Here is a 21,957-nt window from a genome sequence, read left to right as displayed (position 1 = left end):
AAAGAAATCCCACAGCCACCAACAGTCACTCTCCATTCTTTCCTCCTTCTGGAAGCCACTTATCTACTCTCTGTTGCCCCCGATTGGCTGATTCTGGACATTTCACATAAACAGAATCATATGTGATGTTTGGTGATGGGCTTCCTTCTCTTTTAAAGTTCATCCACGTTTCAGTATGTATCCGTACTTATAAAAATGGTCTTTTAATAAGTACTGATCGAATGCTTCTGGGAAGCTTGTGGCTCCTATTATAACTCCTTCTCTGGGTTTAAAGCTAGTAAAAAAAGAAGGAAAGTAACATTTCACTGAAAATTAAAACAATATACATATAGAACTGCTCTGCACAAAACTATAATTAAATTTAGTAACAGTAAAGAAAAGGGACTGATCCTTTTTATACCCAAAGTGATAAGACATCCCTATTTTTTTTTTTCAGGAGGAAAGGAGGAGGGCGTGTTATGGAAGGCTTCCAGGAAGGGCGTGCGGGTCCGAGGACCGCCCCGGGAAACACCAGTGACTCTGCATCTCCGGGATTTACCTCAGCTGCCCCGTGCTCGCATGTCCACTGGCTTTAGAAGAGTCCGGGACAGAAACCGCGTGTCAAGATTACACCGAAAATGCGACCGGCTTCACTGGGCTGCCCCGAAGCTCCAGCGACCGACCATCGGGCCAGGGGCCGGACACCCCCCCCCCCAAAACACCAGCCTAGCCCACCCCTCTCCCTCGCTGCCCCGAACACGAACACGGAGCTGCCCGCCGGCGTGCCCCCCACGGTTGCTGGGAGCACCGGTACCGGTTAACCCGCTGAGGGAGTGCGGGGGGCGGGGGCACGTCTGCCCGAAAGTCCTGTGTTAAGGAATCCCAGGCACAGCCCCGCGGCAGCCCCGGGGAGAGGGGGAGTGCGGTATGGGCCTGAGGAGGGGAAAGGATGGCGAGCGTATAAAAGTTCAGCTATGCACACAGAGCTTCGGTTTCTGGTTTTGTTTCCTTTCTCCTTTGTAAAAACTTAGCTGCTTTTTAAAAAAAAAAGCCTGGAACTAAAATGGCCCTGCTGCCAAACCACTACGCCTGGGGCTGTGGGTGCGGGGGGGGGGGGGGGGGGGAGGGGGGGGGCAGGGAGGGAGGGAGAGGGATGGGGTCATCTGCACTGCACAAAGGCTCGAGTCACTCCACGGTCACTGTGGACAGGAGGCGGGGACGACATGGGGACGGGGTCGTTTGCTTGCTTGTTTGCTTCGTAGTAAAGCGAGCAGGTCAATGCCACACATCCACAGGGGCAAGCTGGCTGGACACAGAGCTTTCGGGAGTGGAGAAGGGAAGGGAGGTCTCTCAGTCTGGGCCGGGTGGTTGGACGGTGGATCTGGCGAGGTGTCCGAGATGTCTGCGAGTCTGGCTGTGTCCGGGCCCAGCGGCGGCCCTGTCCTCGAGGTGGGGGCGAGGCGTGGCCAAGCACCTTCAGGCCTTGCTCTCCTCCACTTTGACCGGCCCAGGCTTGATTGCTCCAGTTCGCTTCATCTGGGAGGCGGCTGAGGGGGCTTCCTGCAGTTTCAGGCTTCCCAGGCTGGGTTTTTCATCCACTCCTTGTTTGGCCTGTAAGTCTGCGGTGATGCCACGGAGCCTCCGGAAGGAACATTCTATTTACTGTCGGCAAAGTGGAAGCCCTTCATCTCCATCTGAGAGGACTCTCTGCTGGTGTCAAGGACCGAAGGCTGGGAGCCAGGTGGAAGGATTCTTCGGGGCCCGACAGAGAGGCTCTGCCCCTGGGGCGGCTGGATGGACTGCGGCAGAATCAGGGGCTGCTGCCCAGAGCCGTGCCGTGGCAGGGGGAGCTGGAAGCCCGGCAGCGGCATCGTCAGCTGTGGGAGCTGGGAGTCCAACAACTAACTGGGAGGCGCCCAGGCCAGCAGCCTGACCCAGCTGGCCCTCGTACACCAGAGCTTGGTTTCCACTCATGGGCTGGTAGGGGGAGCCGGACTGGGGCTTCACCATCTCTAAGGGCTGCATGCCTGGGAACGCCCAGTACGGAGGCTTCAAGGCTGTGCCTCCAGAGAGAATCACGGTGCTGGGCGGTGACAGGCTGGGATGCATGTACACCTGAGATCTGAAGGGCTGCAAGGAGCTGAAGATCTCCTGAGCCTGGGAGGCAGGCAGCCCGCCCCTCAGTCCCAGCTGGGCTGGAGCCTGCAGAGACGTGTGAAGGGAAAGCGGGATCTGCGGGGCCGCGGCAGCCTGCTGCTAACTCTGCTGCTGAGGTATGGTCTGGGGAACCAGCCGGGGCTGACTTGCGAACATGTGGCCGTCCAGGTAGAGAGGCGGCAGGTGACTGCCTGGAAGAGAAGCTGAAGGCGCGACAGAGGCCACAGGCATGGGCGGCATGGACACCCCACGGAAGGAGCTGTAGCTGACCCCATTGGAGGCTCCCACAGACGATGGGGGTTGGATGCCTGAGCCCGTCCCACTGGGAGAGCTCTGCACCGGCAAACTGGGGGAGTTTTCCCAAGCCTTGCGTGCAGACTCCATCTTCAGGGTGAGGTCCGCGGTGGGGAAGGACATCTGGGAGAGGCCGATGGCCCTCTGCATGTGATGGTCGCGCCGGAGGATGGGAATACTCGGGGCCAAGCCCGCGTTACTGGCCAAGGCATCCTGAAGTTTGACGACCGGATTCCCCGCAGGACCAGAGGCAGAGCCAGGCGGCAAGCTGAAATCAGAGTCTTCTGGATTGACTCCAAATTCAATGGGCGGCACCGGCAACACAGAATCCACGTGAAACAGGCTGGACGACGGCCCCCTGCAGCCGGTCGGCCCCCTCCGAGCCCTTTCTGTTCTTCAGAGACCGCTCATTGCCGGTGGGTCCTGGTCTGTGCTCCTTGCTCTGTCCTGACCCTTGTTCTGCATCCTTCGGCTGGGACTGCTTCTGAGCCTGGTCCTTGTGGCCGTCAGCCTTGGGCTCCAGGCCAGGTCCGCTCATGTCCTCCGGTTTCAGGGTGTCCTACGGGGAGCTGCACTGGGAGGAGGTCGCAGACGACTCCCGAGACTCAGCGCTCAGGTCAACGCCGCTGTCCCCCTGGCTGCTCTTAAAGCCCTCCGGAGCCGGGCTCTGCGCTGCTCAAGGCAGTGGCGGCTTTTGTCCAGGAGTCGTTGGTCGGGGCCTGAACGGGGAGAGCCTGGCTGCTGCTCTCCCAAATCTCGGTGCCCAGGCTACTGCCGGGCACGGTCATGTCACTCTGCTCCAGGCACAAGTTGTTTTGCTTTTTAGCAAACCGGGGAGGAATACGGGAGGAAGACCTCGCCCCTTGACAGGCATCTGCACGGCCTGCTCCTTCCTCCTCCTCTCTTCTTCCAGCAGGCGGCGCTGCTTCTTGGTAAGGACCTCGATGCAGCCTTCACCCGCCATGGGGCCCACTTCACTCTCCTCCCCAGGGCTGGACCCGCAGTTTTCAATGATGGAATTTCCGTAGCTCAGGTCAAACTGTTTCATGGTCTCTCCCTGTTCACCCGCCCTCTGAACAGCCAGCGTGGCCTCCTTCTCTGCCTTCTCACAGGGGACATCAGGGGCGTCAGAAGTGGCATGGGCTGGTCGCTCCAGCGCCTCTGGCTGGAGAAGCTCCTCTTGGCCAGCTCCTTCTTCTCGCCCACAGCAGCCCCGGGCAGGCTGCCGTCCGCCTGGGGGTCGGGTTCAGCCCCTGGGCCCTCGCGCCGCTCCCCCCTCTCGATGAAGTCGCTGCTCTCGGAGGCCGTCTCCCACTCCTCATTGGCGTGATCAGATGAGTTCTGGTATGAGAGCTCGGGAGACCCACTCTTATCCCCGGGGCAGAGCTTGGGCCGGCCTGGCCATGGCCCTGCCGGCAGGTGGGGCTCCTCCTCGGGCCCCCAGAGGCCCAGGGACTCTCGCTCCTGCCGCAGGCGCCGAAAGCCTGGTGGCTTGTCCTGGCGAGGGGGGCGCCTTCTCCGGAACGGCCGGTTCTCTGCGCCTTCTGAGTCGGCCATGTGGTCGTCAGGGAAGAAGGGCCTCTTGTCCTCCAGGCGGCTGTCCTCGAAGGCCCTGGCACCAAAAGAGTCAGAATGTCTGTAGGCATCGGGGACACAGTCCCTGTCTGCGGGTCGCCGGGACCCGCACGCATCTGGGGAGCTGTACTCCTGCCAGGAGGCGCCCAGGCTCTTGCTCGGCCAGTGGGCGGCCTCTTTGGACACGAAGGTTCTCCGCGTGTAGCCTCAGCTGCTCAGCCAGGGAGGGAGCACCCGGCCAAAGGCAGGAGGGCCTCGGCTCTTAGCCTCCAGGCTTCTGTGGTCCTCGGAGCACACCTTGCTAGAGCGCCAGGAGTCCCTGAGTCCCCCTTCCTCAGGGAACTGCCCTCCCGCTCCAGGAGGGAGGCTTCGTTCCCCTTCTCTGGGCCTCGCTGCCGCCGCTGCTTGGGAAGCTCTTCCTACTCAGAGCCCTCACTGTGGGTCTCGCTGGCGATTCCCCGCCGCGGCTTGGCCCTGGGGAAGTCTTCCGGCTGGCCGAGGTCCCGCAGCCTCCGGCCACGGCCGCTCCTCGGGCCGCCGCCGTAGATGCCCGGCGCCCCGAGTACCCCCCACTGCAGAGGCCAGGACCGCCGCCCACAGGCCGCCCTCGGAACGTGAACTCTCGGAAGCCGCGGCCGCGGCCTGGGCCTGCCCTGGGTCCCCAGAGGCTTGCTCCTCGTCAATAAAGATCCAGTTGTTCCTCTTTGTCGGGGGAGTGTCGCTGGACTCCCGGGGCGGTCTGCTCTCCCAGGCCCGGTCGGGCTTCTCGTCCTCTTCGCACCTGCCGGCCCGCCCTGGTCCTCCAACGGGGAGGGGGAGGAATTGGCCAGCGCAGGGTCCTTCTCTTCGTCCTCATCCTTGTCCGTGGTGCGAACCGGCCCCTTCTCCTTGGCCATGCGGGCACCCTCCTCCCCCAGCTCCTGCTTCACCTTCTCGAGTTCCTTCTCCTTGTCCTCTACCTTGAGGGCTTTCAGCACGGGCTTCTTGATGGGCCCGGACCTCCGCGTCCTGCCGGTCTGCTCTGGCTGCTGGCTGCTGGGGCCCCGGGGCTCAGGCGGCCACTCAGGCTGCAGGGGCGGCTGATTGTTGGGGCTCCCTTCCTTCTCCCAGGAGGAGACATTAAATGATGGCTCCTCCCGGGGCGCCCCCTTCTCGATGCTGTTGGCTGTGTCGGTGGCCTCTGGTGGGTGGCTAACGTCCCAACTGTTATACTCTGGCTTTTTCTCGGCTGGGGCAAAGTCGGGCTCCAGCGGGGAACACCTGAGGTCTGGGGTGTGACCCCCAGGAGCACCTGCTTCCTGAACATGGTCTTGGGGTGGAAACGAAAGCTCCTGGCCTATTCTTTGAGAAGAGACACAGCTGTCAAAGTCTGCTTGGGCCTTCTTGTCAAAAGCACTCAAGAACTCCTCCCCTCTCTCCTCAAGGAGATCGCGCTGGGCGCCTACGCCCCCTGACCTTCCTGGTGACGCAGAGTAAGAGCTTTCATTCCTGACGTGCATGTCCATGGCCAAAGTGTCGTTGGATTTTGGCTGGGGAAGCGAGTAGCCCTTGCTCTGCAACGCCATGTAACCCTCGGGGCTCCACACGGGGGCTGGGTCGAGGGTGGCCACTTTCCTTTCTTGCAGTGGGGGCACGCAGCTCTGGTCCTCAGAGCGACAGCCAGTCCCCCCAAGGGCATCTGGGGCATCATGGGCTTCATCAGTCCCGAGGGGTGGAGGGCAGACGGGTAGAAATCCATGGGGGCGCGAGTGGGCGGGATTCGTGGGTCCATGTAGGAAGGCATCATCATCCACCTGGGATCGAAGCCCAGCATCTGGGGATGGTGGGGGTAGAAGGTGCGCTGTGGGTGCGATGGCGGCGGGTACACCGGCTGCCAGTGCTGCATTTTGTACAGCTGCTCCTGCTGCTGCTGGCGCTGGAATCTGGGAGGAAGTGACTTCTGGTACTTGCTGAAGTCCTGCGCGGGGGACCCGGCCTCCCTGGCCCCCTCCTCACTGCCGCCGCTCTGGGCCACGCTGGAGGAGCCTTGGGGGCTTCTTCTGAAAACGTGCTGGGGGCTCCCTGGGCAGAGAACTCAGGAGAGCCTTTGCGCACAGCAGGGCCATTCTCCTGTGGGGCGGCTTCTCAGTGCCTGGAGACCGGGGCACCTCCTTCTCTGCCTGCTTCTGGGCCTTGCCCGCCTTCTGAGCCTGCTTGCACTTCTGATCCAGCTGCTTAAGCTTGGCGGCACAGGCAGCCAGCCTCTCTTCCCGGGCTCGGCGCTCCTCTTCCTCCCGGCGCTTTCGGGCTCGCTCCACAGCCTGGGACATCTCTGACTGCACAAACTTCTGCCGTGGGGCTGGCTTGTCCTCTTTGTCCTCAAGAGACTGTTATCGGAACATGCTGCCCAGCGAGGACTTCTGGTAGTCAGGGCCGGATGCCCAGCTGTGAAGTTTCCTAGAAGTTGGCTGAGGTTCTGGCACTTTCCGGACAACAGGGGTCACTGCTTCGCCCCAGTCTTTTCCTTCCTCCTGGGGACGCTTGGCATCAGCACTGTCCGCGGAGCTCATGGACAACTGCCGCTGCCATCTGGGGTCCCAACTGCTCCACTTGGGCCTGCCGTCCTTCCCAAAGTCCTCCTCCTCTTCGTCATCACTGAACTTCAGCTTCTCGGAGTAGTCCACTTCCTCGTGCAGGCCTGCCCAGCCATCATCCGCGTCGGCGTCCAGGTCATCCAGGCCCTTCAGGTTTTCCGCGTTGATGATGGTGGGCCGTGGGGCCCGGCCCACCAGCTGCCTCAGCGGGCGGATGGGGCGAGTCGTGCCCAGCCTGCTTTCCTTCCCATCTTGGTCATTCATCTGGAACTGTCTAAAAGGAACATGGGGTTCAAGACGGAGCTGGGGAAGGGGAAAAGATCCTCGTTCCTCTGTACCCTGGTTCTCTGATGACTGCGGTGAACACATAAAAGCAGGAAGCATGTCATGGTATGTAGGTGGGTGGTATACATTTCCCACGAACTGTGAAGCCCCTTTGCGGACAGGCTGAGCCCGGCGGAGACAGGGGTCCTTAGAATCGCTGGTGCATGCCGAGGAGGGGGCTCCGTCTCCTGCACTCGAGTTCCTGCTGCCCAGCTCAGTTGGGGAGGCGCTCAGAGACCTGGCAGAAATTGTGTTTCGCCCACCGCCCTCCCTCCAGCTTGTCACATTCTGAGGGCGGAGGCTTGGTCCTGGCCCATAGGACAGATCCAAGACGCCCCTTTCCTTGCCAGCCTTGTCCTGCCCTCCAGCTGCTTTCAGTGTCGGAAACTCCTCGGGAGAGAAGGATAACAGTCGGCTTGAGCCCCTTAAACCACCTTCGTGTCCTGCTGGCTTTCCAGTCAGCTGTGCCCATGACTTTGGTCCACCTGGCACTGAATTTGTGTTCTCCTGGCTGCTCGACTGTGTCGGCTTCTGTAAGCTGGAGACAGGCCTCTGCAAACCCGGCTGCGGCAGCGCCTCCGGCGGCGGAGAGCCCGTCGCACTGGAACTCTTTGGGTCTTGCTGATCCTGCTTGTTTGCCCATCCCGTCCCGTCCTTGGGAACTATCACGATGTTGGGGTCCTTTCCTCTGTTTTCAGACTTCAAGCTCGGCAGGTTTGCAGGTGGGGGCATGCGTCGGGCTGTGGCCAATTTCCCGAGACTCTGTAAGCCGCGTCTAGGAATGACTGAGGATCTGACCGCGTCTACTGATTTTCCTTTATACTTATCAAACAGGCTGAGAGTCGAATACTTGCTTTTCCCATCCTTGCCCTTGGTTATTTGCCCCAAACGATCGGACATTGCGATGAAATGTCATCTAGGAAGGACATTTTCTCGGCACCACTCCCGATCTGCCTGGTCTGGGTCCGCGGGCGCGACGGGGCCGGCCGATGGCGGTCGGGCGGCGGTCGGGCGCGGAGGTGGCGGGATAGCGGCGGACTGCGAGGCCGCGGCGCGGCTGCTCGCTCGCTCGCTCCCTCCCGGGCTCGCTCGTCGCTCGCTGGCTCGCTGGAGCCTCGGAGCCTGCGTCTGGCCGCTCGCCTCCCTCTCGCACTCGGCTCCCCGCCCCCCGCCTGCCGCCGCCCCCGCCTCCTCCGGCCTCCGCCTCCCGCCGCTGCCCGCAGCCGCACCGCCTGGCCTGAGGGGGCTTAGCAAGGGGGGGGGGGAGGGAGAGGAATCCCGGGGAGGCTGGGGGGGAGGGATCCCCAGGAGGCTGGGGGGAAGGGCACGGGAGAAGGAGCGGTGGGGGGTGCGGGGGTCCCGGCCCCTATTATTTTTTTAAAACAACAAATGTTACTAGGCCAGTACTCAATAAAACTGCTAACAATAAATCACAAAGTCATCTATGATTACATGGCTTCACGGTATTTGTTCTACTTAGGAAGACATGACCTGACAGAAGCTAGGGAACTTAATTTGTGAAAAATTATCCTCAAGCTTACGAATTCAAATCATTTGCTCCTAGACTTCCTGTTTGGTTCCAAAAGGTCATACATGGTTTTAAGAAGTCTTTCCTTCTGGGATACCTGGGTGGCTCAGTGGGTTAAAGCCTCTGCCTTTGGCTCAGGTCATGGTCTCAGGGTCCTGGGATTGAGCCCCACATTGGTTCTCTCTGCTCAGCAGGGAGCCTGCTTCCTCCCTCTCTCTGCCTGCCTCTCTACTTGTGATCTCTCTCTGTCAAATAAATAAAATCTTAAAAAAAAAAAAGATGTCTTTCCTTCTTCCAAAGCAACCCTCCTTCTTGCTCTTTATATTATAAAAACTGATGCAAACTTTTAATCTACCACAACACTAAAAGCGAGTCACGAATTTTGTAGGAACCAGCAAACACTCTTTAATTCTCCAAACAGACTAGAATTCTCAATGGGAATCATCACTTTCCTGTCATGATACAATCAATGAGAAAAGGTAGAGAGTCACCAATTAAGAAAGGTTCACTTATTTGTGGAGCATAACAAATAGCATGGAGGATATGGGGAATTAGAGAGGAGAAGGGAGTTGGGGGAAATTGGAAGGGGAGGTGAACCATGAGAGACTATGGACTCTGAAAAAAATCTGAGGGTTTTGAAGGGGCGGGGGATGGGAGGTCGGGGTACCAGGTGGTAGGTATTATAGGGGAACGGATTGCATGGAGCACTGGGTGTGGAGCAAAAATAATGAATACTGTTATGCTGAAAATAAATAAATATAAATTTTAAAAAAAAAGGTTGATACTTCAGTCACCCCACGAGTAATGGAAAGAACACAATGCAGAGAATCCAGCTTGTCTTGACTTCGTGCACAGGGACTACTCTGTTGCCTACATTTTTTCCTCTTTCTTTCTATTTTTTTTTAAGATTTTATTTTAAAGTAATCTCTATACCCCACGTGGGGCTCAAATGTACAACTCCGAGAGGAAGAGCTGCATGCTCCACTGACTTAGCCGATGCCCCGCTATTTCTCCAATGTTCCCAAATATATTACCATATCCCAAAGACAGATGAAGATTCAATTACCCATCCATTTCAACAAGAAGCTGATTTACAATCTGCCTTGAATGTGGATACATTGGAGACTCAATTCGCTTCCCACCAACAGATCTAATTCTTCAATAAATATAACACAGGGAGCATTTGCTTTTGCTTCCCCTAGGAAAAGAGAAGAGATACAAATAAGCTTAATGAAGTCAATGTTTTTTGAACAAAATCATGTAAGTATTAAAAACCTGTAAAACTGTCAAAGGCAACAAAAGACATTCATTAAGGAGAAAGTCCATAAAGATGAGATCTCTTTCTTTCTTTTAAAAGTGATTTAAGAATGGTAGCCTCGGAGAAAAAACTGTACCATACAAAATGATATATAATAAAAACAGCCGAGTATTCATTCTTCTGACTGTACAAGCCACAGTCAGATTTGAGGCTAACTATTCCTTAATTACATACTACTGAATTAATGAATAAGATAAAAAGGACAACAACAACAGAAAACCCAGCTTTTCAACAGGCCCCAAGCTCACATAACACCTCTAGCTCCTCTATTTGGGAAAGTACAGTTCTGTTTTAGGTCACACATTAAATTACCTAAAACCAAAACCCCACAATGGCGAGGTCAGCTATCAATCATAATCGAATAACAAATAGGTAAGAATCCCTCTTCCCCTGAAATTAACAAAATTTCGTATTGTATGAAAGGTACATTAAAACGTACTAAATAGATTTCTGATATGGCTGGCTACCACACTCACAAACATTTCATCAAATTCTGATCCAGAAGAATAATAAAAAGGAACATCAGCTTCTCCAGCTACAGCTCGAGCAAGAAGCATCTTTCCTGTCCCTGGTGGTCCAACTAAAAGTATTCCTGAAAGAGAAAACAAATACACTGATTCAACTTAAAAAATAAAAATAAAACCTGATGTGAACCTATGAAACAAACAGTTATTAATTAATGCATACATAGTTTTGAGGTTGAAAGCACATGACTATTATTTTGAAACAAAGCAAAACATATGTCTCTAATAATGATTCTCTTCAGGAACTTCTTTAAAACTAATTTCCCTCCACCATTTAAGTCTTGAGAGAATGGAACATAATAAATTTATCTGTCATTAAACAAGTAAGATAAAATTCACATAAACACAGATTAAGAGATTAAGCAACCAAATGTGACACATGAACCCTTGACTTGATGTTCTTCCATAAAACACCTATTTCAGAAACTCTGATGAAAATTTGATGTGGACATCTGAGGAAATTTTGAAAAAATTCCGGAGTACAAGATATTAAGGAAATAATTGGAAATCCTACCAATTTTATTTGGTAGGATAAATTATTCTCTTCAGGATAATGTCCTTAGTCTTAGGTGACACATAACAAAGTATGTAGAAGTAAAGTAGTTCACTTCTGTAGCTTTGTAATTTTCCTATGTTTGAAAATTTTTATAACAGCAGTACTTTTTCATAAGTTGGAATAACAGATTTCTCTGGTTTCCACAACTTTTCATTTTTCATTTAAAAAGGTAAAAAACCCTTTATTAGTTAATGCTATATTTTAACGTAAAAACTATCTTTAAAGGAAAGTTGTTGAAAAATACCCCTAAGACTACCCCTTGTATTGCCATGTTATCGTCATTCTTAACTGGTTTAAGTGGTAGAATGTATTTTTGTAACTGAGAATTTTCCCATAATTTTGTAAAAGATCTCTTGTGATTAGAAAGAGAGAGAGTTTGACTTCTTCATTACCAATTTAGATACCTTTATTTTTCTCTCTGTTGTCTGATTGCTGTTTCTAGGACTTCTAATACTATGTTGAACAAGAGTGGTGAAAGTGGGCATCCTTGTCTTGTTCCTGATCTCAATGGGAAGGCTGCCAGCTTTTTCCCATTGAGGATGATATTTGCTGTGGGTCTTTCATAGATAGATTTGATGAGGTTCAGGAATGTTCCCTCTATCCCTATACTTTGAAGCGTTTTAATCAGGAACGGATGTTGGATTTTGTCAAATGCTTTTTCTGCATCAATTGAGAGGACCATGTGGTCCTTCTCTCTTCTCATATTAATTTGTTGTATCACATTGATTGATTTGCGAATGTTGAACCATCCTTGTAGCCCAGGGATGAATCCCACCTGATCATGGTGGATAATCTTTTTAATGTGTTGTTGGATCCTGTTGGCTAGGATCTTGTTGAGAATCTTAGCATCCATATTCATCAGTGATATTGGTCTGAAATTCTCCTTTTTGGTAGGGTCCTTGCCTGGTTTGGGGATCAGGGTAATGCTGGATTCATAGAAAGAGTCTGGAAGTTTTCCTTCTGCTTCAATTTTTTGAAACAGCTTCAGGAGAATAGGTGTTATTTCTTCTTTGAAGGTTTGGTAGAATTCCCCAGGGAATCCGTCAGGTCCTGGGCACTTGTTTTCTGGGAGGTTTTTGATCACTGATTCAATCTGGTTATTAGATATCGGTCTATTCAGGTTGTCGATTTCTTCCTGGCTCAATGTTGGTAGTTTATATTTTTCCAGGAATGCATCCATTTCATCTAGGTTGCTAAGCTTATTGGCTCTATGGTCAATTAATCTTCGACAAAACAGGAAAAAATATAAAGTGGAAAAAAGACAGTCTCTTCAATAAATATTGCTGGGAAAACTGGACAGCTATATGTAGAAGAATGAAACTCGACCATTCTCTTACACCGTACACAAAGATCAACTCAAAATGGATAAAAGACCTCAACGTGAGACAGGAACCCATCAGAATCGTAGAGGAGAACATAGGCAGTAATCTCTTTGATATCAGCCACAGCAACTTCTTTCAAGATACGTCTCCAAAGGCAAAGGAAACAAAAGCGAAAATAAACTTCTGGGACTTCATCAAAATCAAAAGCTTCTGCACAGCAAAGGAAACAGTCAAAAAAACCAAAGAGGCAACCCACGGAATGGGAGAAGATATTTGCAAATGACAGTACAGACAAAAGGTTGATATCCAGGATCTATAATGAACTCCTCAAACTCAACCCACACGAAACAGACAAACACATCAAAAAATGGGCAGAAGATATGAACAGACACTTCTCCAATCAAGACATACAAATGGCTATCAGACACATGAAAAAATGCTCATCATCATTAGCCCTCAGGGAGATTCAAATTAAAACCACATTGAGATATCACCTTACACCAGTTAGAATGGCCAAAATTAACAAAACAGGAAACAACATGTGTTGGAGAGGATGTGGAGAAAGGGGAACCCTCTTACACTGTTGGTGGGAATGCAAGTTGGTGCAGCCTCTTTGGAGAACAGTGTGGAGATTCCTCAAGAAATTAAAAATAGAGCTTCCCTATGACCCTGCCATTGCACTCCTGGGTATTTACCCCAAAGACACAGATGTCATGAAAAGAAGGGCCATCTGTACCCCAATGTTTATAGCAGCAATGGCCACAGTCGCCAAACTATGGAAAGAACCAAGATGCCCTTCAATGGATGAATGGATAAGGAAGATGTGGTCCATATACACTATGGAGTATTATGCCTCCATCAGAAAGGATGAATACCCAACTTTTGTAGCAACATGGACGGGACTGGAAGAGATTCTGCTGAGTGAAATAAGTCAAGCAGAGAGAGTCAATTATCATATGGTTTCACTTATTTGTGGAGCATAACAAATAGCATGGAGGAAAAGGGGCATCAGAGAGGAGTAGGGAATTTGGGTAAATTGGAAGGGGAGGTGAACCATGAGAGACTATGGACTCTGAAAAACAGTCTGAGGGGTTTGAAGTGGCGGGGGGGGGGGGGGGAGGTTGGTGTACCAGGTGGTGGGTATTCTAGAGGGCACGGCTTGCATGGAGCACTGGGTGTGGCGAAAAATTAATGCATAATGTTTTTCTGAAAATAAATAAATTGGAAAAAAAAGAAGAAGCTTTAACAGCTTTCTGTGAAAGCTGTGTTTAGCAGAGTAAAGATTTATTCTTTTGTAAAAAAAAAAAAACCAAAAACTGAATAGCTGGGAAAGCAACAGGAACTACTTAGGATGGGCATTATTACTTCATTTTAGACTGGTCAACTGAGAACTATGAGAATCACTTGAGGCAATTCTTAATTATATACTAAATTTATATATGTGTGTGTGTGTGTATATAGATACATATATTTTTTTCAATTTATTTATTTTCAGAAAAACATTATTCATTATTTTTTCACCACACCCAGTGCTCATATATTTTTTTAAGATTTTATTTGAGATGGGGAGAGAGAAAGCACACAAGTGGGGGAAGGTGCAGACGTTTCGATCCAAGGACCCTGAGATCATGACCTGGACTGAAGGCCGATGCTTAACCAACAGAGTCACCGAGGAGCCCCAAATTTTTATATACTTATGTATTATATATAAATTTTTCATAAATTTATTAGTATGTCTTTGTATTCTTATTATACAATTATTCTACATGTTTTTAAGTTTTATAATTGGACAGGTGTAACTTTCTAGAAGTCTGGAAAACCAACCACTAACAGAAGTTAAGTTAACATTTTTGCTCTAACATAATCCTTGGAACATTAACAAAATATTAATTATTTTCTCAAAATAAAACTTGAAATTCATACAGTGTCTGAAGGAACTTTTCTTGTAACCCACAAAGCAATGTAAATATAATGAGCCCTGATAATGCAGTTGGCATGTAACCATAACTGATTAAAACTTTTCTACTTCAATGTAAAAAAAAAAAAAAAAAAACCACCTCAAATTGACCCAATCTGTGAACTGTTGACTTAGGAAAGAAAGGCCTAGACACCAGAACAGTAAATGCTGGGGTGCCCGGGTGGCTCAGTGGATTAAGCCTTTGCCTTCAGCTCAAGTCATGCTCTCAGGGTCCTGGGGTCAAGCCCCACATCAGGCTCAAGTCATGGTCTCAGGGCCCTGAGATCAAGGCCATCAGGCTCTCTGCTTAGCAAGGAGACTGCTTTCCCCGCTCTCTCTGCCTGCCTCTCTGCCTACTTGTGATCTTTCTCTCTCTGTCAAATAAATAAATAAAATCTTTAAAAAACAAAAACAAAACAGGAAATACTTCTTTTCTCCTGTCTAAGGTAGACTATGAAAAAAAAGTCGAGTATTTAAAAGATTAAAAATAAAAGTCAGATAAATAAAAAGAGCCTTTACCAGATAAAAATGGATTTTTTAAGAGTCCATAAATGCCAAACAGCAGCAGAACGAAGAGAATCAGACAAGTTTGTCTCAGAGAATATGGAAGAGGAAAAGAAAAAAACAATCCTTAAGTCAAATAACAACAATGACAAATGACACCTTGATGAAAAGCAAGAATTAGGTTATTGATGGTAATCATATTCCATCATATGCAATTTTGGAACCTGACATTCTTTTGTATAGTTGCCATGATTTCCTTTCAGCACCCTGTTATCAAAAACCTCATGAAGGAACTCATGCTCCTGTCCTTGACTCTGGTTCTCATTTGAGAAAAGGGAGAGTGTCAACAGGTATTTCCATTTTGACACAGCTTAAGTGACAAATATAATGGAATATAACCAATGAAAAGGTGCATATGTGTTAGAAAAGTATGTGTAACCACTTAAAGGTAGGACTCTGACTTCCTTTTAGGTATGCTTCCCAAATATGGATAGTGTCTAATGAACTTACCATTGGTTTTTTGCGTTAGGGCTTGAGCTTTCAGACTGGTTTCTGCAAAAGCAGTTTTAAGTGCATCTTGGTGAGCTTCAGGTATATTTTTGGTTTTCATGAGTTTGTCCAAACTCTCAACATCTGATCCCCTGTCCAACAACAGGAATCCCTAAATACACAAACAAGGCATCAGTACTGACTTACTATATAAATAACCCAATAATATAATGATCACTTACAAGAAAAATCCTTTCAAAAATTCTAGAATTTCTAGTTTTTTTGACCATCAGAAGAATTACACTAAGACTTAAAAATAAATTACTTAATCAACATCAAGGAAACTAACCCTGGAACTTACCCTTCCATCAGTCGATTAAGAAAGAAACTCTGTAAGAACACAATATTGAAAACAATAGGTCACCTGTGGACTCAGGGTTCCAATGGTTTAATGTTCACACTCCTTTATCTCTACTAGAGGAAAAACCTCATTAATTTATTAAATGTTTATTGAGTACCTTTTACAAACTTGGACTTGTATAGGTTGTGAAAATGTAAAGATAAATACCAATGATCAGAATGTTTTCAGTCTACTGGGGAGAGATAAACAAATAACTAATTTTTTGAAATCATTTTGATATTATGTTAGAAATACTAGGTCTAAAAAAAAAAAGAAAGAAAAGAAATTCTAGGTCTGGGAGCACCTGGGTGGCTCAGTCAGTTAAGTATTCGACTTTTGGTTTTAGGTCAGGTCATCATCTCAGCTTCATGGGGTCAAGCCCAACATTAGGCTCTGAGCTCTCAGCAAGGAGTCTGCTGAAGATTCTTTCCCCTCTCTTTCCCTCCCCCACTTTACTCCTCGTCTGATTGCATGCATTCCCTCTCTCAAGTAAAGAAGATCTTAAAAAGAAAAAAAAAGAGGTTCTAGGTCTGGTGGTAAAATAAATGCTACCTCAGAAGTCAAGAGAGATGGATGGTACTTTGATAGGAATTGAATTAAATGTGTAGATTGCTTTAGGTAGCATAGACATTTTCAGAATATTTATTCTTCCAATCCAGGAGCATGGAGCATTTTTCCATTTCTTTGTGTCTTCCTCAATTTCTTTCATGAGTACTTTATAGTTTTCTGAGTATAGATTCTTAGCCTCTTTGGTTAGGTTTATTCCTAGGTATCTTATGGTTTGGGGTACAATTGTAAATGGGATTGACTCCTTAATTTCTCTTTCTTCTGTCTTGTTGTTGGTGTAGAGAAATGCAACTGATTTCTGTGCATTGATCTTATATCCTGACACTTTACTGAATTCTGAACTGTACAAGTTCTAGCAGTTTTGGCGTGGAGTCTTTTGGGTTTTCCACATAGAGTATCATATCATCGCAAAGAGTGATAATTTGACTTCTTCTTTGCCGATTTGGATGCCTTTAATTTCCTTTTGTTGTCTGATTGCTGAGGCTAGGACTTCTAGTACTATGTTGAATAGCAGTGGTGATAATGGACATCCCTGCCGTGTTCCTGACCTTAGTGGAAAAGCTTTCAGTTTTTCATAGATGGGTTTTTCATAGATGGCTTTGATGATATTGAGGTATGTGCCCTCGATCCCTACACTTTGAAGGGTTTTGATCAGGAAGGGATGCTGTACTTTCCAAAGGGATATTGAAAAAGAAAGCCAAAGTAGGTGGCATCACAATTCCGGACTTCAAGTTTTTATTACAAAGCTGTCGTCATCAAGACAGCATGGTACTGGCACAAAAACAGACACATAGACCAATGGAACAGAATAGAGAGCCCAGAAATAGACCCTCAACTCTATGGTCAACTAATCTTTGACAAAGCAGGAAAGAATGTCCAATGGAAAAAAGACAGCCTCTTTAATAAATGGTATTGGGAAAACTGGACAGCCACGTGCAGAAAAATGAAATTGGACCATTTCCTTACACCACACACAAAAATAGACTCAAAATGGATTAAGGACCTCAATGTGAGAAAGGAATCCATCAAAATCCTTGAGGAGAACACAGGCAGCAACCTCTTCGACCTCAGCCGCAGCAACATCTTCCTAGGAACATCGCCAAAGGCAAGGGAAGCAAAGGCAAAAATGAACTTTTGGGATTTCATCAAGATCAAAAGCTTTTGCACAGCAAAGGAAACAGTTAACAAAATCAAAAGACAACTGACAGAATGGGAGAAGATATTTGGAAATGACATATCAGATAAAGGACTAGTGTCCAAACTCTATAAAGAACTTAACAAACTCAACACCCAAAGAACAAATAATCCAATCAAGAAATGGGCAGAGGACATGAACAGACGTTTCTGCAAAGAAGACATCCAGATGGCCAACAGACACATGAAAAAGTGCTCCATATCACTCGGCATCAGGGAAATACAAATCAAAACCACAATGAGATATCACCTCACACCAGTCAGAATGGCTAAAATCAACAAGTCAGGAAATGACAGATGCTGGCGAGAATGCGGAGAAAGGGGAACCCTCCTACACTGTTAGTGGGAATGCAAGCTGGTGCAACCACTCTGGAAAACAGCATGGAGGTTCCTCAAAATGTTGAAAATAGAACTGCCCTATGACCCAGCAATTGCACTACTGGGTTTTTACCCTAAAGATACAAACGTAGTGATCCAAAGGGGCACGTGCACCCGAATGTTTATAGCAGCAATGTCCACAATAGCCAAACTATGGAAAGAATCTAGATGTCCATCAACAGATGAATGGATCAAGAAGATGTGGTATATATACACAATGGAATACTATGCAGCCATCAAAAGAAATGAAATCTTGCCATTTGCGACAACATGGATGGAAGTAGAGCGTATCATGCTTAGCGAAATAAGTCAAGCGGAGAAAGACAACTATCATATGATCTCCCTGATATGAGGAAGTGGTGATGCAACATGGGGGCTTAAGTGGGTAGGAGAAGAATCCATGAAACAAGACGGGATAGGGAGGGAGACAAACCATAAGTGACTCTTAATCTCACGAAACAAACTGTGGGTTGCTGGGGGGAGGGGGGTTGGGAGAAGGGGGGTAGGGTTATGGACATTGGGGAGGGTATGTGCTTTTGGGTAAATTGGATGGGGAGGTGAACCATGAGAGACTATGGACTCTGAAAAACAATCTGAGGGGTTTGAAGTGTCGGGGGGTGGGTGGTTGGGGTACCAGGTGGTGGGTATTATAGAGGGCACAGCTTGCATGGAGCACTGGGTGTGGTGGAAAAATAATGAATACTGTTTTTCTGAAAATATAAATTGGAAAAAAAAAGAAGTCAAGAGAGGCATCACAGAGAATAGGATTTCTAAACACAGAGAACACAAAGCATAAACACTGTGACAGAGCCATGAAATAACAGGCCTAAGAAGTCAGGAATGGCAAGCGATCTTGTATGACAGGACTTTAAATGCCAAGAAAAAAGCGGAGCAGAGGATCAGAGGGGGTGCCATATTTAAAGATGAGAACAGAAAAATGGTTGGCAGAAGCCAAATTGATACTACAGCAGGAAACTGACAAGAAAGCAGGGAAGGTACTAGGAGAAGAATAAATGAAACAAGATGGGATTGGGAGGGAGATAAACCATAAGTCACTCATAATCTCACAAAACAAACTAAGGGTTGCTGGGGGGGGAGTTGGGAGAAGGGGAGTGGGGTTATGAATATTGGGGAGGTATGTGCTATGGTGAGTGCTGTGAAGTGTGTAAACCTGGCGATTCACAGACCTGTACCCCTGGGGATAAAAATATATTATATGTTTATAAAAAATAAAAAGAAAGCAGGGGAATACAATTATTACATTAAAACACTTTAGACAGATGGTGGGTTGGTGGCAGTCTGGAGGCTGGAGTCTGGAGAACTAGGCTGCAGCTCAGAGCTTTCTACCTTGCCTCTCTGCCATGCTCAGCATGTCTCTCATCTGCAGACTAGTTCCCACGTCACAAGCTGGCTGTAGCCTTCTCAGGACCCCATTCAGACACAACAGCATTGAGCAGAAGGAGGGGGACTGCTTATCCAGGTGCCTCTGATAACAAGAGAAGAGCCTTTTCTCCAAGAACACGAAGGCCTCTCACAGGCAGTGGCATGCCCGCATCAGATTCAATAACTGACAAGGAAACCGGGTCACAGTGACTGGCTTAGATCCATTAGAATTTCTTGCTGGGGTCTGGATACTGTATCTTTCTCAAGGCACATGAGTTAGGGTTACACACTGGAATGCAATAAAGGCTCTACATCCCCAGAAAAGGTGGGAACAGCTTTTAAGTAGGCAAACAAGATTTTTATTTTAGGTAACACTTCTGGAAACTTCGACATGCTTCCTAACGTGTATGGAAGAACACTAATTGCAACTGTCCACATCCAATCTCAGACCACCTTGACTATCCTATAATGCTATCCCATCCCAGGAATAGTAGGAGACTTCATCTGAAACTGTGCTAAATTAACTTGCTCCATTTAGTCTGCTTTTTACGTGGCTAGAGAGGAAATAAGGTGGGAGCAACATCTATTTCTTCTGAGAAATTGGGCTACTCTATCCACAACCTCCTCTGGAAGAACATACACAGTAGCCTGCTACATCCCTTTCATGTATGCCATTGAAGGTTCTGCTGGCCATTTCACAACAATGCTCAAGACAGCCCAAACCTAACAGTCATCACACACTGCTTTCTTTTAGATAGAAAAGTAAGTTGTAAAGCAATATAAGAAATCTTTCATCTAACTCCCATTTTTTGAGCTCCTATTACATTCTCTTGCCTGGGGCCATGGAATTAATGATTGGCAGACATAAGTCATGACCTTGTAGAGCTTGAATTGAGTAGGGAAGACGGGCATTATTGGCCAACAATAATAATAGAAGCAAATGTAAAATTATCAGTGATAAGCACCAAGAAAGAGCTGCAAGGCAGGTCCACAAAGGCAGACTTGAGGAGCTAAAGCTTGAGCTTATATCGCGGAAAGATAGTCCACCTGGTAAGTAGTGGAGAGGTAGAAGAGTGATCCAGACAGAAAGAGCCTCATGTGAGAAGACTCTGTGGCAAGAGAGAGCATGGCCAGAGAGGTCGGAGCATAGAGGAGTGAGGGAGGTGGTGCCGGAGAAACCCAGAGTGTAAGGGAGGGGCCAGATCATATAGGCACTGGTGACTTACGTTTAGAAACTGAGTCTTTATCTTCAATGTAAAGGGGAAATTCTAAGCGGTGGTATCAACAGATTCATATTTGAAAGGGTTACTCTGCCAGGGTGAAGGTCAGATTGCATCCAAGAAAGCCATTTTTTAGGCTAATAATGCAGATTCCACATTAAAAAAAATGTCATTCAGACTATGGTAGAAACTGACAGAAGAATTCAAAAGATGTTTCGAAAGTAAAAATTACAGAATGATGTGGTCGATCGGATGAGTGGAAAACTAGCCTGTCCAAATGAATAGTGGTGCCAGTCAATGAAAAGGGAACATAGAAATAGGACTTGGAGTAGAGCGGATAACAAAAATACATGAAGATCTCATACAATTCAATAGCCAAACAAAACAAAACACAGTTTGATTTTACAATGAGTAGAGGCTCTGAAAAGACATTTTTCCAAGGAAGACATGCAGATGGCCAACAGGTACTTGGAAAGATGTTGGACATCATTCCTAATGAAGGAATTTCTAATATACATGCCAACTTTTCAGACATTGTGCCTTCTTAGTCCACTAAGAATGGATGATTGTCTATCTCATTTCCTTAAGGCCAATAGGACAATTAACAGGGTAGAAATTATTCCTTAAAGTCAGGCTTCTTACCTGGTTTTTGGTTCATACCACTCAGATAGAACCTTTCTTTCCACAGCTTTGCTGTCAGAGTAAATGTTAAATACTCTGAGAATTTTGTGTAAAATAGTGTAGAAACTATCATTGTAAGACTATGATCAATTCTTTCAAACTAAGCAATCTAGTTTTCATAGTGAGGGGGAGGCAGGGGGAATTTTATTATAAGTCTGTTTCCAAGTTTTCCACAAGAAAACACAGTCATCATGTTAATATAATGGGTCAACCCATTATAAAATAAACTTAACCTAAAATATATGAGTATATAATTAAACTTCTCGGTATTCTGCTGAGCTCTACAAAAGCTTCTAATACCGGCACTAAGAATGTTTACCCAGAAGAACACTTCTTTTCTTATATTCTCCAGATTCCCAGACACTCACTACAGAACACTTATTACCTTTGTGAGATGGAAATTAATGAAAGTAACTACACCTAGAGCTTTCATTATTGGCACAATTACATGACCACACATCCAAGAAAGCTATTTTTTAAGCTAATAATGCAGTATTCCACATTAAAAAAATGTCATTCAGACTATGGTAGAAACTGACAGAAGAATTCAAAAGATGTTTCAAAAGTAAAAATTACAGAAAGAAGTGGTCGAAGTATAAGGAAACATCTCCAATTCCCTGCTTTGAACACAAAAATTTTAGTCCCAAGAATTCTGTTGGATGTCTCATTCCAGGATTCCGAATGAGTCCTACATACAATGGGTCAAAGGAAATCTAGTCACATTTGATGATGGGGTGGGAAGGTACAGAGGGAGGGATAGAAGGAGGGAGAGGGAAAAACACTGATTTTAGTTCAGGAGACTCTGAGACCAGAAATTCTTCTCGAGTCAACCTGCCCACCATTATGCTTACCATAGAAGTAAATGACTAAAAAGAAGAGGAAATACTAGAGGATAACAACAGATCAAACCTTTAATTCTCTCTAAAAGACTTTCCTCCTAGGTTGAAGATCTCCAAACTTAGATCTAGTCCTTATCCATAATTATAAGCTGTGCATTTTCCCTGCATTTAGTAGATTAGTTCTCACGCCATTGG

At 47.4% G+C, this 21,957-nt stretch overlaps 1 pseudogene; it reads right to left on the bottom strand.

Annotated features, from left to right (window-relative positions):
* Positions 1 to 1,419: 1,419 nt before the first annotated feature.
* On the bottom strand, positions 1,420 to 7,815 carry LOC122892080 (annotated as a pseudogene).
* Positions 7,816 to 21,957: the final 14,142 nt, after the last annotated feature.

The sequence above is a fragment of the Neovison vison genome, chromosome 12 (assembly GCF_020171115.1).
Source record: "Neovison vison isolate M4711 chromosome 12, ASM_NN_V1, whole genome shotgun sequence".
NCBI classification, from domain to species: domain Eukaryota; kingdom Metazoa; phylum Chordata; class Mammalia; order Carnivora; family Mustelidae; genus Neogale; species Neogale vison.
Note: the sequence above shows the minus strand (reverse complement) of the source record. Positions and strands in the feature narration are given on the sequence as shown.